This window comes from Dermochelys coriacea, chromosome 3 (assembly GCF_009764565.3).
Source record: "Dermochelys coriacea isolate rDerCor1 chromosome 3, rDerCor1.pri.v4, whole genome shotgun sequence".
NCBI classification, from domain to species: Eukaryota; Metazoa; Chordata; order Testudines; family Dermochelyidae; genus Dermochelys; species Dermochelys coriacea.
The window spans coordinates 32,781,814-32,798,995 of record NC_050070.1 but is presented as its reverse complement, the minus strand read 5'-3'; the positions used below and the strand labels follow the sequence as shown (position 1 = coordinate 32,798,995).

Here is a 17,182-nt window from a genome sequence, read left to right as displayed (position 1 = left end):
TGTAGCATTTTGGTTTGGAGAAATTAACATCGGATTGGGAGTCAGGAGGTCCAGAATTCTAATCGAGGTTCTGCCAGTAGCATTGTGTAGTCTTGAGCAAGTCACTTCATCTCAGCCACAGTTTGAAAATCTATAAATTTGAGGTAATAATACTTACTGCCTTCCTTGGCAGACAGGGCAATTGGGAGAATTAATTAGCAACCTAGGACTGGAAGGGAACTCCTGAGTTATAGAGCCCAGTTCCCTGTTATCACAGTCAACCCTGTTACATAATCCTGTTCATGAATTTATCAATGAGTTAATAACCATAAAGTGCTTTGAGCACATAAAACTCAATGCTTGGTAAATCCATGTTTCAAGAAATATAATTTATTTAGTTATTGAAAAGTCCCTAAGTGTCTTTTTGAAACAACTGTAAGATACCACTTATAAGGAGTGACACATAACGAAGCAGTTGTTAAAACTCAAAATGATACTTGTGCTTCTGGACAGAACAGTTGCATGTTTGGAAAATGTTCCCATTTCTTTCCGGGATTGGCATAAGAAGCTTTCAGAGGGCTAAAATATCATTTTTTATTTTAGACCGATTTCCTTTTTCAGACAAAGCCAACAGAGGTCCATCAGCAATATTCAAGATCTTGTGAATATCGGGATTTGGGCTAGAAAACTACAAGCAGAGATTTGCTCTTTGGGCCTGCATCATGGAGAAACAAAGAATGTTCATTATAACCATAAAGGAAAGAATTAATAGATTCACCAAAGTTAAGGCCGTTAGGATTATCTAGTCTGACCTTCTGCCCAAGCCATAGAGTTTCAGCAAGTGGTTCCTACATCAAGCCCCCCGTAGTTGAGCCAGAGTATGTCTTTTAGAAATATATGCTTTAAAGATTTCAAGTGACTGAGTATCCACCACATCCCTAGGTAAGCTGTTTAAATAGTAACTTACCCTTTCCGTTAAAAAAAAATTGCGTCTTATTTCTAGTCTGCATTTGTCTAGCTTCAGCTCACAGTTACTGGATATTGTTATGCCTTTGTCTGCTAAACTAAAGATTCCTTTACTATTGGAAATCTTCTCACTATGTAGGTACTAAAAAAACTGTGATCAAATCATCTCTTAACCTTTTCTTGGATAAGCTAAATAGATTGAGATTCTTTCAATGTAACGCAAGCTTTCCAGACTTAGATTCATTCTTGTAGCTCTTTTCTGAACCCTGTCCAATTTGTCAACATCCTTTTAAAGTGCAGGCATGAAAACTGGACACAGGGCTTCCAGCATCTGCAGCTCCTGGGCAGCCCGCCAAGCAGACTGCCTGTGGGCTGGAGACGCCAGGGCTTCCAGGGTCTGCAGCTCCAGAGCAGCCAGCCAGGTGGACTGCCTTGGAATTGGGAACCCCAGGGCTTTCCCTTTCACAGAGAACTTTAAAATGTTTTGTTTTCCTTTCTAACTTAAATTAAACCAAATTTTGAAATATCAAAATCCTCCATGAAAGGGAATTACCTTTCTCCACACAGCTCTATTCATTATGCTATCATCCTTTAATTCTTTATTGAATGCCTCCTGTGTATTTCCAAGATTTGGAAATATCCCATTAAACCTTAAAGATTGTTTTGCTAAATCAAGTAGAAAAAGATGTCTTAAAACTGTCCTTTGCCCTAATGCCTATAAAAAAATTGACAATGGCTGCTTATGAGCGGAGAGCACTGCCTATCATGCTCACCAAAATGGTCTCATTGTTTCCTTGTACTTCCTTGTCTGTCAGTCTCCATCTGTTGTCTTGTGTCTTATACTTAGATTATAAAGCTCTTTGTGGCAGGAACTATCTTTTTGTTCTGTGTCTGTACAGCACCTAGCACAATGGGGTCCTGGTCCATGACTAGGGCTCCTAGGTGCTACAGTAATAAAAATAGTAACATCTATGTTACTATAAAATCTCAGCAGACTGGTACCTGATCAGCTGGTTGAGAACTGCTACTTACTGTATAATTATTAATAACCGTCTAGCAGGTTTAATCCAATTCTAAGTGCTTTAAAACATTAATTATGCCCCAAAACACCTCCAGGAGGTAGATACCATATTATTATCATGCCCAATTTACAGAAATGTATTCTCAAGCACAAAAAGGCTAAGACCTGTCCAAGGATACACAGCGAGAAATGGCAGAATCAGGAATGGAGCTTGGGAGTCCTATCCTCCTATGCCCGACTTGCTAGAGCTCCACTGCCAATGGATAAAAACCAATATGTGCTCAAGGACAGGAGAAATAAATGACTGTTTAATAATGTTTATTTTCTTACTGCCTTTTGCAGGAGTCTACAAACTACCATTCAGGGCTGATTCATTGCTGCCATGCCCTGGCGTAGTCATTTCCTCTTGTGCAAAGTGGGCATAAAATGCTACCAAATGAGAATGGTAACATGTCACCCCAATGCAAAGTGAGCGAAAGTTAAGTCATATAACGCAAGACAACAGTGAATCGGATCCTGAGAATTCTAAAATCTTATCATTTTCTCTCTTTTACTCCTCCTCGCCGCAGGGACATATTAGAGTAATCATCATGCCAGCAAAGGAACAAGGAAGTACTGATACTACTTCAGTTGGCCAAATGGGGGCAGAGACACTAGAGAGAGTCACAAGATGCTTCCTCCCCTATCTCAATCCCCCTTCCCTCCTAACTCTCCAATGTGCACTTCTAGCTGAGGATCAAGGGAGCAGGTTTGTGTCTCAAACCCAAATCCCATGAGGCAGCACTACCCTTCCATTGCTGGGCTGGCCAATTTCATAATACACTCTGCACATTGATCCAAAATGACCCAGTATATACCATATTTAAATGCCTAAATTAGGATTTAGGCACCTACTTTAGAGAACATGGGCCTTTGTGACTTGCCCAAGGGCATCAAACATGCAGGGAGCAAAACCAAGAGTCTCGCAAGCCCAACAAAAATTCAGCTCCAAGAGACAACTCTAATTTCAGACTCATTCTCTAAAACCTGTTATGTCTCATGCCTTAAGCAGAGCAAGACAAAGAACAGGGAAGAAAAACTTCCATTGCCTTTGTTTTTAATGCATTTCTGTTTATCATTTCACTATATCACTTCATGTGGCAGCTACAGAGCTTCATAGGCAGGCTGAATATTAACCATTCCACTGTACTCCACTCAGTCACTCCTGGCACAGGTTAATCCCTGTATCATAGGCTGCCACCCGTTTGCTAAGCAGCTTAAAAGGACATATTATAACTTTGACAATGACCTGCTAATGGTTTTACATTTCTCAGAAGTATTATGAGCTATCTTTGTCACTTTTATCTACTAATGAGATCAATAAATTTAGGAAGCAGACATAGATGGAGCAAACTGCAATGCCACAGCCAAGGACGTGGTGTGTATGACTGCTAAACTATAAATAATAATGTAGAAACTATAATCAAACCTTGACTTCTTCACACAGAAACTGATCTGCAGGTCTCCTGGCATAACAAAATCTCCTCATATGTTAGGAAAATAGCATAACCCATGGTTTCTTCTTTTTGGCATGGTATGATCTACGTCCTAATGAAAAGCTTCACACAAGGAAATAGGTTTTACTCACAATCTTTTTCTTTCAAGTGGATATAACAGTTTTCGACATTTTATCCTTCTCTGCCAATTTTGGTGCTAAAACATGAAATAAATGTTTAGGTCAGAATCTTTGAGTAACCACAGAGTGTATCTTTATACTCTTTGTTATAGATATACAGTTAACTCAACATAAATCCTTCCAAATGATTAAAGAAAGCCACCTGTCTATTTCAGCTGTTTTTTATATCAAACAATGTGAGGAGGAGAAGGTGGTCTTCTGCAGAGCTGAAGAAACTAGAAACAGAATGAAACTGAGCTACCTGCTTCCCACCTCTACCCCCAAAATGCACTTCTAGATAGGACACTGAGCTTTTGTCCAGTACTACAATACACTTCTGAGTATGTTGTACTTGTGCCAGTTGATCAGTGCTTTTCATAGCATAGTAGCATTTTTAGATATGCTGCTTTGCCACACTAGGGAAAACATACATAACAGCAGAGCTGGATCTACCAAACAGGTCCAGTACAGATGGTCTCCTAAGACAGCAACACACTGGGCACATGCTTGCATGGGCAAATGCAGGGCTCAGAGAGGAGCACATTTACCAAAATACCTTCTCTTGCCATATTCCAAGGTAGTTGAGCTTTGCCCTCTTCATTTTCTCTGCAGATACCTAATCTCAAACAGATCGTAAGAAGTGTACATTTGGGGGGAGTATATTCAGAAAGGCTGACACCAAAACTCTCTCATTGCTTCTGCATTTTTGGATCCACATAATGTGCTGTAAGTGCAAAACTGAGTAGTTGCATTGTGCTCAAAATTAAATCCAGGGTGCAAAACTGAGCAGCTTGTTGATTTGTGCCCCCCGATTGGGTAGTTAGGGATGCAACTCTTCAGATTTGCACCCTGGATTTACTTTTGAGCACAAAAATGAGAGAGCAAATTGTGAAAATGAAAGGGAGGCCTTCCTTCTGAAGATGTACCCCTTTGAGTATGCAAACATCAGGCATAATATTAGCAGTACCAAGAAACAAAACAAGTAAATATAAATTATTTATCTAGACACTTAAATGGCTCACATCACTGTAGTGCCTAAGCATCTATCACAGTATCTGAGTATAAAAGACAGGAAAAGAAATATTATAATGCAGTATTTGGCTATGTACATACTTATACATGGCAGGGACTGCCATGCTGGATCAGATCTAATTCAGTATATATTTTGTAACCCTGCAGATCTCTTGATCTCAATGATACCTTGTGGCAATGGGTTCCACATTCCACCTATGCATTGTGTGAAAAATAAATTCCCTTTCTCAGTTTTGACTTTGACCATTACTCAGATTAAACTCTTACATTTCAAACATTCCATAGATGTATGCTATTTAGGAAGAAAGGAACCAAATGTGTTGATGCGATCCATTAATATCAATTAGGATATATCCTAATAGTTCACTACCTTTTCCCCTAACATGAGACATTTACGGTATTGCCAGATTATAGAACTTTTCTTTGGAGTACAAATTAAAACAGCAATAGCATTCGATGTAGAAACTGATTAGTAACAGCATCTATGTGTCTATAAACAAAGGCAGGGCTGGCTACTAATCTGAGGAACCCAGGAAAGCATGGCTTGGCAAGGATTTTATATTCTAAAATAGCTGCTTCTTTTTCAAAAAGCAAATGATAGCAGAATGAGAGACTTAAGACAATTGAGCACCTTTGTAATGTCAAGTACTGCCTCAGTCCAGTGCATTGTTGGGATGTCAGGAAACGGCCCCAGGAAGGCTTTGTGGCACCGCAGCCATGGGGCTCTGCGTGGTTGCTGATGACACCAGTGCAGATGGTCCTATGCGACATCTGAGCAGAAAAAGCATCAATTATAGAACGTAGCCAAATGAAAAAGGGAGAAAAAAACCCTCACATAATAAAGAATCTTCCACCCCTAGATGTAGGCCTCAATGTTCCTAGCCTCAAAATAAATTCCATCCAATGGTCACAGCAATCCTCTTATGGCCCAGGTTTTCAGAAATGCATGCACAATACCTGATGACATACAAGCCAAGTTGTTTTTCATGCCTAGGCATGGGTATTTTCAAAGCCCTGAACTGCACTCATGAGCTGGGCCCATGCAAAAGTATGTGACCACTTTTTCTCTTAAATTGGTCTTTGTTTCTATAGCAACATCAGCATTCTGCCCTTCATGAATTAAACTACTGATACCATTGCAGTGATGCTCCAAAACTGAAATTCCAGGCCCAATTCTGCTCCCATTGAAGTCAATGGAAAAATCATCATTGACTTGAGTGGAAGTAGGCTCAGGCACACTGCTTATTAATATGCTCATACGGCCTTAATCATGTTCCCATTTAAGTGGATGTACCAGAAAAATGTTTCCCTGAAATGTCTTAATTTACTACAATAATACAACTCTCTGTCACTTGATGCAGGGCCAGAACTTGCCCTTTGGATGAAAAATGTGCAAAGGAAATGTTCTCAGTGTATCTCTGCACATTATTAGGGCAACAAGATTTATACCACATCCTGGGCCTGTTTGTTCATTTTTCAGTTGCTGTCTCTGTACAGGGCCTTTTTCTCTCTTTGCACATGCTCATTTTACCCAACTTGGATAATGGCAAAAGTGAAGGAAACTATCTGGCACCCATCACCACAGTAATTGAACATCTTACAGAATACATCCCGCTAAGTGTTTTCCATATATATAGAGAGAGAGAATATCAGGGTTGGAAGGGACCTCAGGAGGTCATCTAGTCCAACCCCCTGCTCAAAGCCGGACCAATCCCTAATTTTTGTCCCACATCCCTAAATGGCCCCCTCAAGGATTGAACTCATAACTCTGGGGTTAGCAGGCCAATGCTCAAACCACTGAGCTTTCCCTCTCCCTAATGCCTGATGCCTTGTTTTTCATTTGACTTATCAAATGAATCCATGGCTTATTTGACCCTGCACCAGTCTAATCCAGCTCAAAAACTGGAAATACCACTGCAGCAGAGTTATGTTTCTGCACATAGATATATATACAGCCTCCATGGAACTGGAGCTGCTTAGCTCTAGGGCACAGACAAGATCTGAAATTCTAAGGTAGGAATCACCCCTCAAACATTGCCTCCTTCCCTGGAAACTGAGTCTGTGAGACCACCCCCTCCATTTTGACATTTTTGACTGTGAGTGCTGAGAAGTGACATCAGGATGGGTGGTGCCTCTGTAGACATCCCAACTCTAAGGCACTTAGGGGACATGATGGCTCTGGCAAAATGACAGCCAAGGAGACAGAAAGGGTCAAGAGACATATAGTTATTGCCTTCAGTCACAGCAGGATCGGATCTTAACATTGCTTCCTGCACTTCATCTCAGGACACATCACACATGTATGGCATTTTCTAATTGTGTTTTCTTGGGTAAGTGCAAATTGTAATCAATTATTTGCTAGCAATGATGCGGTATGACGTACATCAGAGGATGCATAATGAGTTAATATTGTTGGAGTATCCTTGATATTCAGAACTTTCTGATTTTGAGCGCTTCAAATTTCAACATTAAGATATCATTAAAGGCAATTATTTGTATTTTATAATGACATTAAATCATATGTGCACACTTACAGCTCTGTGTAAATAATCATAAAATAAATCTAGAGTGTCAAAATAAATACAATGGGTGAAATCCTGTACCCCGAAAGCCACTGACCTAAACTTATACATATTGCAATCCGTATGTATTGTAGGCCAGATCCTCCCTTGAAATCAAAGGGTTATTATGCCAGTTCAGCTATTTGAGGATCTGGCTTTATATACGTGTATATACACAAACACATACACACATATGAATGAAATCATTGATGCTGATGAGTGAACATTTCATTTCAGCAATGAGACATGACTGAGCCAGCATCACTAGATTTTGTAGCTAAGTGTGCTTCACAAAGACTAAAGCACAAAGCTCTAATCTAGACCCATGCTCTCAGCCTGGACCTGAAAAGACCACTTTAGGTAGTGATTAGATTAGTGATAAACCAATGGAAACAGATACCCCTGTGTATCATATTAAAGAAGTGATTTTGTGGTGTGGACAAGTACTGGATTTTCAGTATCCAAAAACAGTCAGAGGAGCATCTTGCAGTTTATGCTGCTTTTGTGCACATTCAGGATCAAATGTGCAGAAATTAACTTAACCCGACTTTCAAGTATTTGAAGTTCCATATTTTGAAATGTTATCAAACATTCCAAAGTTTGTGGCTTTATATATATTTTTCTTCAGGATTACTTTTCATTTTTTTAAAACTCAGCTTTCCAGAAGATTTACATAATGCTTTACATGTACAAAGAACAACATGGACAAACTAATCATGGTAACCCTTACAGGATTTCTGTAAGGGGTGGTAAAAAATTATTGACTCTATTTTATAGATATGGAACCTGGCATAGAGATGGAAAGATTTGCCCAAGATTACATAGTAAATCACATTTGAAGCTCCAGGTTTAGAAAGTAAGATGTTGTGAAGACCAAGCCTACATTCAACCCTGCAAATGATGATGTCTCCTGAACTTTCCACTCACAAATCTGCACATAGCTTTATCTCTATAGGTGCAAGCAACCTTACCTGCCATTGTTTTAGACAATGCCTTTCATAAATTTAGGCCCCAATCCTGCAAAACTTAAGGAACTCCTTAACTTTACAAATGTGAGTACTCCCATTAAGGCCTATCCATGTTATATGTTATCCCCCCCACACCCGTAGTATCTGAACACCTCACAACCTTTAATGTATTTATCCTCAACTCTTGCATGAGGCCGAGAAATATTCCTACTCCCATTTTACAGATGAAGAATAGAGAAACTTCCCCAAGATCACACAGGTTAATCTGTGGCAGAACACAGAGCTGACCCTGGGTTCCTGAGCCCCAAGATAACACCCAAGCCACTGGACCAGCCTTCCTCTCCTAATCCTCTTTCTTGCAATGAATAAGAGGGCATGGACCTCTTTCCTGGCACATTCAGATGCAGAATATCATGAAAAGAAGCAAAATACACAGCCCTGCTGGAAATTTAGCATTTGTATTCCCTGACTTTTGGTGACTGTAACTGTTAACCTTCAGGCTACATTAATACAGTTATTGGTGTGATATAACAGCAAGAGTCTCAAATACACAGCCCCCGGGGTTATTTTCTGTGGCCCACCAGTTCCCCATGGCCTCCCCTGCTCCCCCAACATTTACCTAGAGCGGCTCCGACCCAGCGCACATCGGGGAGAGGGCAGACTCCCTCCCTGCCTGCCTGCCCTGCCCCCGCACCTCTCCGGGAAGCGGCCGGGATCGGGGGGAGGGGGGGAACAAGGCTCTGTGTGTTGCCCTGGCCGCGCCTCCAGGTACCTCCCCTGAAGGTCACATTGGCCACGGTTCCCTATTCCCGGGGAAGGGGTTGGAATGGGGCAGGGAAGGGGTGGGAAAAGGTGGGACGGGGCGGGGCCTCATGGAAGGGGTGGAGTGGGGGCGGGGTCAGGGCAGCAGGAGGGGGGGTCAGTGGTGCGGCCCTCGGGCCAATGTACTAGTCCTCATGTGGCCCTCGTGGTCATTTGAGTTTGTGACCCCTGTATAACAGTATAAATTGTGGCATAACGCGCTATGAGAAAGTCAATAGAACAATATTTTGTGGTGAGTTGGGGCCCGCAGGTCTGGGTCTCAGTGAGCCCATATGATAAGCATGTAAATGTCATGTAGTTCATTTGTATTTAATCACAGTATTTGGAAGTACTGAACTTGATAAGTAACTCATGAGAGTTTGACATCAATGTGAGCAGGTTTTTCAAAGAACTCAGCAGCTTCATTTCCTTCATTATCATGAATATTGAAGTTTGATACATTAGTTTCAGATAAACAGTCTCGTAAATGGTTTTAATTTATTTGAAATTTCTATGTCTCCTTTGCATGAGTCAAGTCAATTGTCAGGGAGTGTCTCCATCTTCTATGTCTCTAGAGTCAGTTCTTAGGGCCAGATCCTCAGCTGGGGTATCAGAATAGCCTTACTGAAATCCTATCATGCTGCAGTTTTCCTTTAATTGTATTCAGAGTAGCAGCCATGTTAGTCTGTATTAGCAAAAAAGAAAAGGAGTACTTTTTAGCTCACGAAAGCTTATGCTCAAATAAATTTGTTAGTCTCTAAGGTGCCACAAGTACTCCTTTTCTTTTTTTAATTGTATTAACAGTCTGTTCTGTTTCAGTGCTGAACTTTATGATAGTGGGTTTATAGGAGAGTAAATTCTCAGGAAAGAGGTGAGGTCAGTGAAGAAATAACTTCACACATTTTATTACGGAAACAAAGACCAAAAAAAAAAGCAGTGTCAAATGGGCGTTGATTAGGTACCCTAAAATATCGAGAGTTAAAGAAATACTGCACATATGCATTCGGACCACCACATTGCCACATAAAAGAGCTACTTTATCAGGAACTTTGGCTATAGCTTTATCCCATCTACCCAGAGAGCTAATGTGGCCCAGCAGAATGTGCCCAGGAAGTGAAGCTGGGAGTCACTCCGGAATTCTAATCCTAGAACTGCTGCTGACTTTCTTTGCAGCTTTGAGGAAAGTCATTTAACTATTCTGTTAACAAGTTCACTGCTGGTGTAAGCAGGCACAACTGCATTACAATCTGAATAAATTTAGCCATGTGCTTCAGTTAGCTGTAAAAGAGGGATATTTACTTTTCCACCTTAGCGGGGTGTTTTGAGGATTAATTGGTTAATGTTTGTACATTGCTTTGAAGATGTGGAGTGCTAAGTGTTATAATTGCATGCTATTAGTGACCTTAACTCTTTCAGCAATACTAATGCAATATCATTGCTCTGAGTCATCCATCATTTAACCTCTTTTGTAGAATGTGAATATAAAATGCAACCAGGAAATAATTTACTTAAATCTCAAACATTTCCTCACATTAGTCAGACCCCTTGAGGAAATGGCAAACAGTGTGTTCATTTTAAAGATGACAACTGTCAACAGAAGAGGCAGGGAAATCCATCAATTTTATTCTCACCCTCTTTAAATTAAGTCTTTTGGTAACTTAGCAAATGTTACCCAGTTTACTTGCATTTAAGAAGAGAACCTGTTCTCTTTTTATCTGGGGTGCTTGTATGGCCCTCATTACCACAGCATCCAAGCTTTAGTGTATTTATCCTAAAAGCCTTTAGTGTATTTATCCTTGTAAGGTAGGCTGGTGCTACTGTCATCCTTTTATGGATGGGAAATTGGGTCAGAAAGGGATTAGGTGACTTGCCCAAGGTGTCACAGGATGGCTATAGTGAAGCAGGGAACTGAATTCAGGTTTCCCAAGTCCCAGGCAACCCTTTATTCATACAATAAGGATAATAACATTTCATTACCCCATGCATCCAGAACTAAAGTGGATCTTAATCCAAAACAGCTGAAATTGATCACGTTGGCAAAGTAGGCAGGTCTGCTGACTGCCTAAGCAAAGCGGGTGTGTCTACGCAAATATGGTTTGCTGCTGAAGGATTTTCTCCCAGGTAATTCAGACCACTGCTTACATCAGTTTGGGATCTACCAACTGTATCCCTCTTGTATACCATGTAGTAGCTGGCCCAAGAGCAGCACTAATGCCCAGGAGGAGGTGAGCTATTCTATCAGTCACAAAGTTGGTGTGTAGCTGCTGCTGTGAAAACGTAGGGATTATGACAATAGGAAAAAACAATGGCACGTGGTCTGATATTCCAAGACCCATCCTGAGGAAGGCTAGGTGGCTTCTTTGAATATGGCTTCACCTAAGAGGTTGGGCAAAAGAAAACCCTAAAGTCTTCAGCCAAAAATAGTAATGACAAATAAAAAGAAATCCGTGGAGGAGCCAGGGTAGAATGGAAATCTGTGTAGCTGGTATTTGAAAGAAAATAACGAATGGGAATCATGTTGTCATCACATCACGACAAAACATAATGCTATGTAATGGCTCAAAAATTTAAAAGCAGCAAGTGTCGTTGACTGGATGTGCTCTATGCATAGCCAATAGAAAATATACAGGCTGGAAAATTATGCAGATTCTTATAAGATCGCGGATTACAAGGAGTGTTCAGGATTTGGATTCATGAATACAGTGTTCTCCCAGATGTTCCATCATTATTCCAGAGTGGGAGGAAAGCTGGCTGCAGACCAAATCAGAATTTTATATACCTCTAAGATAGTGCCAGACACTAAAATTTCATCAATATAACATCTGAGGCACAGAGACAATGCATCATAGTTGGATAATCCTATATTCAATTGATTTTGCTGAAGACAGGACAAAAACTACAAATCAGAACATTCAATAACTCATATCAAAGATATAAATTGAAAGTCTACTTTCAATGCATAATGTACTGCATACTGTCTAGCTGAAGAAGTTATAGTTTGGAATTTCCCACATTAAACCCTGCTGCTGCTGCTTGCAGATATACTAAATGCTAACTTTAAACACTGCTGCTTCTTTCAAGTTGGGTTTTTTTACTCTCTTCATAGTATCTTTGAGATGCACATCCTTCTCCAGGAAAACAGAGAGGTTTGGGAAAGAAATAAATCACTGAAATGCCTCTTTCTTGCTTCAAAAAAAACCCATACCATTTAGCTTTTCCTAACCAATGGGTTTTTTTAAAATGGATTGTCCTTTTTCATAATGATGCTTGTGCAATGTTGACTAGTGCCCTAAGAAATCATTTCTGAGAAGAAAGGTAGCCTTTCAAATAGCCGGAAGAACAAAGCAAACACACTTGCTACCTGTTAAAGGCAACAGGGGTCAGCATAGCAGTTTACTAATATTGGAGAGGTAATAAAAGAAGGTACGGGAGGCTTTGTTTACATTGACGGAGAGAAGCGTAACAAGGAGAAATAATCCAAACTGAAAAAGGGAAAAGAAGATTAGGATATACTTTAGAAAAAATAAAACCCCTAATTCTGTAAATGACTCTGTGTGGGCTGACCCTTGCCAAGCTCTGTCAGGTCTTCATGGAGCCAGTTGCAGGATCAGGGCCTAAGACTGAACTAGATGAAAACTAATGCTGTTCCATTATCCTTAACCCAACCCGTTCCACTCTCCTGCTGAATCTGTGTGCATAGCCTACAGGTTTGGATGTGTGCACATAGATATTCATTAGCTATAGATACATGTGCACACACTTTATTTGTGACCTGTAAAAAGTGACTGCTTTTAGACAATGGACTGGACATTATGTTTGGGATTGGTTTTATTAGCAAACCAAAGACCAAAGTGACTGGATCAAAATAAGTTGGTCTTTAGTGTAGAAACCTGCTTGATTTTGCTTTCTGCATACAGGATGCAGGCTCTTTCAGCGATACAGAGCTTTTACATACTTTTTGTCACTGACTGGGGTATGGGCAGTCAGGTCTAGTGGTCAGAGCTGGAGTCAAGGGCCAGGAACAGCACCGAATGTCAAAGCCAGAGTAAGGAACCAAGCAAGGGGGCAGGACAGAAGCCAGGCTGAGAACAAGACAGGATCAGGACAGGAACAGAAAGGTTGTAGCTATAGGCATGTGCGTTGAGCAGCCAGAAATAGTTGCTGTTGGGCTTACGAGCAGACTTGCTGACCTCCTCAGGCAATCGGGTCGAGTGATCAATCAGGCAGCCCTGCTGTGGCTCAGCTGTGCTTATAGGCTGCCCAGAGATGGCTGCCAGTCCTCATTCCTGATACTGACCTTCCAGAGAGTCCATGTTGCCTGGAATTTAGGGTGAAATCCTGTGCTGTGCCTCTAAGAAATGTAAGTAGGCTGGAGTGTACATAAGCTGAAATTCAGCCAGGAGTCACGGTTTACAGCATCCTTTCTAATGTGAAAAATGCCACTGGAATCTTTAATGATCATATGTATTCATACCCTTAATTTTATGTCCCATCTCAAATATTGCACCACAGCTTCTCCAGCAACAAGTTGGGGCATTGGTATGTAAGTGAATGAGTCCTGGACTTGTTCTTAATCTAAAGATGAAACATAAGTTGTATTAACTTTATTTTAAAAAATAAATGAAGATTCCAGAATGAAGATTTTTCAAGAAGACTGTTGGCATTTGAGCATTCTTGTTACTTCAGACCTTTGCAGAAATACACTGACAGGTGAACAATTTGAATTGAAACCAACAGGTGAGTGAAGTTCTTGCCTTTTCAGCATAAAGCATGTTCTCCTAGGTCTGCATTTACCTGAGCATTTTCTAACCGGCTGGGTTTTTTTAAAATAATTATTTACAAATTAGAGATCTAGTGAATAAACTTTCAGAGCAGGAGCACTCCATCCCTTTACAAATATACACAATAGAGCTAATTATTTTTCTGCAAAACTACAAACACCCGTCCAAATAATGACAATCATTAGAAAACATTAGGGTCTGTCATTTATAATCTCTGCCAGCCCCTGATAACATTTTATTGCTGCATAGAAGGGTTGATTAAAGCTTGTAATAGATTTAGTGAGGGTGAAAGATTAACAAAAAGGTATTTATGGTAGATACACTAAAACATAATATGTTCTCAGTAAACACTAAGAAAACCCAGCTCTCTACCATTTATAGGAGATGTTGCTCAAGATGTAGTTTTTCATCTGCACAATGAAACTGATAACAGGTTTCAGCATGTTGCAAAGAAGGACAAAAAGGACAAGAGCATTTTCCCTTAGGAGTCATATGACAGAGCAAACCAGAAAGTATGCTTTGCGTTCTCTCTCTCGCTTCCTCTCTCTCTCTCACACACACACACACACACACACACACACACACAATGAAAGGTTTCTGTGCATGCTATGATAGTTCTGCCACTGGGGAACCTGGGCCACAGCCCCAGTCCGAATAACTGCAATAGAAAATTAAACCAAAGGCTAGACCATGAGATAATGTTCTGCCCTGTGTAAGGAGCAGAGTGTTATTGTGCTGTCTCTAGAGGAAGACCAGGAAGGACCTTCCTGGTTTCCCTGTTGTTCCTGAGAGGAGTAAAATGTAGTGGGCCTAGACCTTGCACAGCATACATTCTCCAAAGCACTGACACAACCGCACCACCCTATGCATTGGGCAGCCAATTCAGAGCCTTGACCTCTCCCCAAACTGCCCCTTGTGCCCATCTGTGCTGGGAGGCCAGCAGCAAAGCAACAACTCTGCAGAGCCTACTACAATAATAAAAAGAAAAGGAGTACTTGTGGCACCTTAGAGACTAACAAATTTATTTAAGCATAAGCTTTCGTGAGCTACAGCTCAAACCTACTACAATAGCGTCTATGACGCAACTACCCACAAGAGCATAAGGAGGTCATAGCCAGCCCACAGTTTGTCCCTAAAACATATTTATTTTCAATCCAGTATTATGGATCATTCATAGCAATTAATTTAACAGCATGTAGCTTCCATATTCAAGGAAGGCTACATGAAAGGGCAGCTCCCGGTACAAAATAGCTAAGCATCTAGCAGCTTTCATGGAGATCACTAGGAGAGGCTGGACGCTCAGCACTGCTGAAAAGCAAGTGATTTATTTAGGTGCCTAAAACAAAGCAAAAACATAGGCACCTATTTCTGAAAATCTTGCTCAATATTTCTTGTGCAGGCTAGTGACAGTACTCCCCAACACAGAAGGGCCGAGGCCATGAAAACCGCTTATCAGGAAAAAGTGATCAGCTTCTTCATTGCAAAAACACCAAAAAACAACCAACCAAGTGTGAATATAAACAACTCCACAGTACGTGTTTGTCAACAGATCTATAGACGGATACACACATACACGGTCTATAAACACTCTTTAACATGTGCCTTGTCAGAGAGGTCAAACTGTGGTGAAGCAGAACTAGGCTGTGGTTAAGCCAAGCAGAGAACCACCGTCTGCATTCTGTGAACATGTTTGTAAGTTACAGCCCTATGAAGTGGATGACAGATTACAGAACTGGTGAATGTGAATCAGCCTGACCCGCCCGGTTCCTCAAGTGCATTACGTGGGCGACGCTCACTTTGAAGATGACTATTAGCTTCATGGCGAAAAGTGGATTTTTTTTTTAAATGTCAAGTAATGGTCATCTGGAGAGTGAGGGTTTAATAACTAAGGTTGTTGATTACTCCAGACTGAAACCCTGTTCTCTCTCAGGTTTAACCATCATACTTGTGTCATATCCACTAGGTGAGGCCAGTCCCATCTTCCGAGGTGAAACTTTACAGTGATTTCTCTCTCTCCCTCTATCTTTCATACTAGCAGAATTAACGAAGCATTGAGAAAAAAATCAAAATATTTCCAGACTGTTTAAAGACACACAAGCCCGAACAGACGTAAACAAAAGCTTCATATTTATTTGCTGCTGTAGTGAGTCAGAATAAACAAAACAGCTTTACCTGAGAAGCTGGCATCTGAAAACAAACACTGGGTGTTTGACAACAGGCAGAGCGGGGTTTTAAGTGAGAAATACAGTATTGAGAATCAACACAATGAGCCAACAACCTTTACTCAGACAAGTAAGCCTTACTTACCCAAGTAGTCCCACTAAAGTCAAGAAAAGGGGGAGTAACATAATGCAAGTTGCCTGCTGCACATATTCCACTGAACTGCCAGCAGAATCCTGCTTCTACAACAGCTAAACGCCCTCTAACAGCAATATTTTACTTGGAAACAATAACAAATTAGAAGTCCAGCAAATGTTAGCATAACAGGCTAAATCAGAAAAGCAACATGGGGAGAGGAAAAAACTGGGGTAGACATGGATCTATACTATCCAGTTCCAATACCCCAGCCATCACCTGGGTATCTGAACCCCTTCAGTGAGACCCAAGATGAAGACTTTGCCATGGGTACAGCAGAGAGGATAAATTGGATCATGAAAGAGACTACCAAAAACCTGGCTGTTATTATGGAGCCCAAATCACTCAACAACAGTCTATGGACAAGTTTTCTTTCTGAGTGGATACTTTCACACACCAGCTATGGGAAGCAGAGAAACAATCTCAGCTGTGGAAGAGATCTAAAGCGTATGAAAAAATAGATGACTTCTCCGAGAAAACAATTATTCTGAAGGACAGAGGAATGCGGCAGAGAATTAGCTGCACCACAACAACTTCCAAGCTTTAGATTTCTTACAAAAACCCTGATTGCGCCTTTTTCAACTTGACTCTTGCAGCCATCACAACTGTGAAAGTTAGAGTACCAGGGAAATCTAGCTATAAAAAAGTCAATGTGAATTTTGCCATTGCCTTCAACAGGGCCAGGATTTCCCCCTGTGCCTTTTAAATTAGTAACTAACATGATACAGGCTGCAGGCCACAAGCAGGGATCACATCCACATCACCTGGATTCAGCTGAACAGTTTCTGAAACAAGGATTTCCTTTGTTTGCTGCAATGAAAATAAAAGATTTGCAAATCAGAGATAAAACAATTACTTTATATTAGAACGTCACTCTTGAGCTTCATAGTCGCTTTTAGTCCAACCTGGAAACTGCAGTGTGGTAAGAGCTGTGGCAATGCAACCTTTTACCCAGCCATCTTCAAAGCAGAGGGACAAGTGGCAATCCCAGTTGAAAACAATAATCTAAAAATTGCTGTAAAGAATGCTAAAGATCTCACTGCTAAAACAAAAGGATCTGATCG

The 17,182-nt window shown here is 40.8% G+C and overlaps 1 long non-coding RNA gene across 1 annotated transcript; it reads right to left on the bottom strand.

The window, feature by feature from the left end:
- Positions 1-418: 418 nt before the first annotated feature.
- LOC122459227 lies at positions 419-16,982 on the bottom strand. Its single transcript, XR_006279764.1, has 4 exons — positions 16,071-16,982; positions 5,284-5,423; positions 3,594-3,658; positions 419-659 (listed from the first exon to the last, which is right to left on the bottom strand). It is a non-coding gene; the product is annotated as an uncharacterized LOC122459227 (long non-coding RNA).
- Positions 16,983-17,182: the final 200 nt, after the last annotated feature.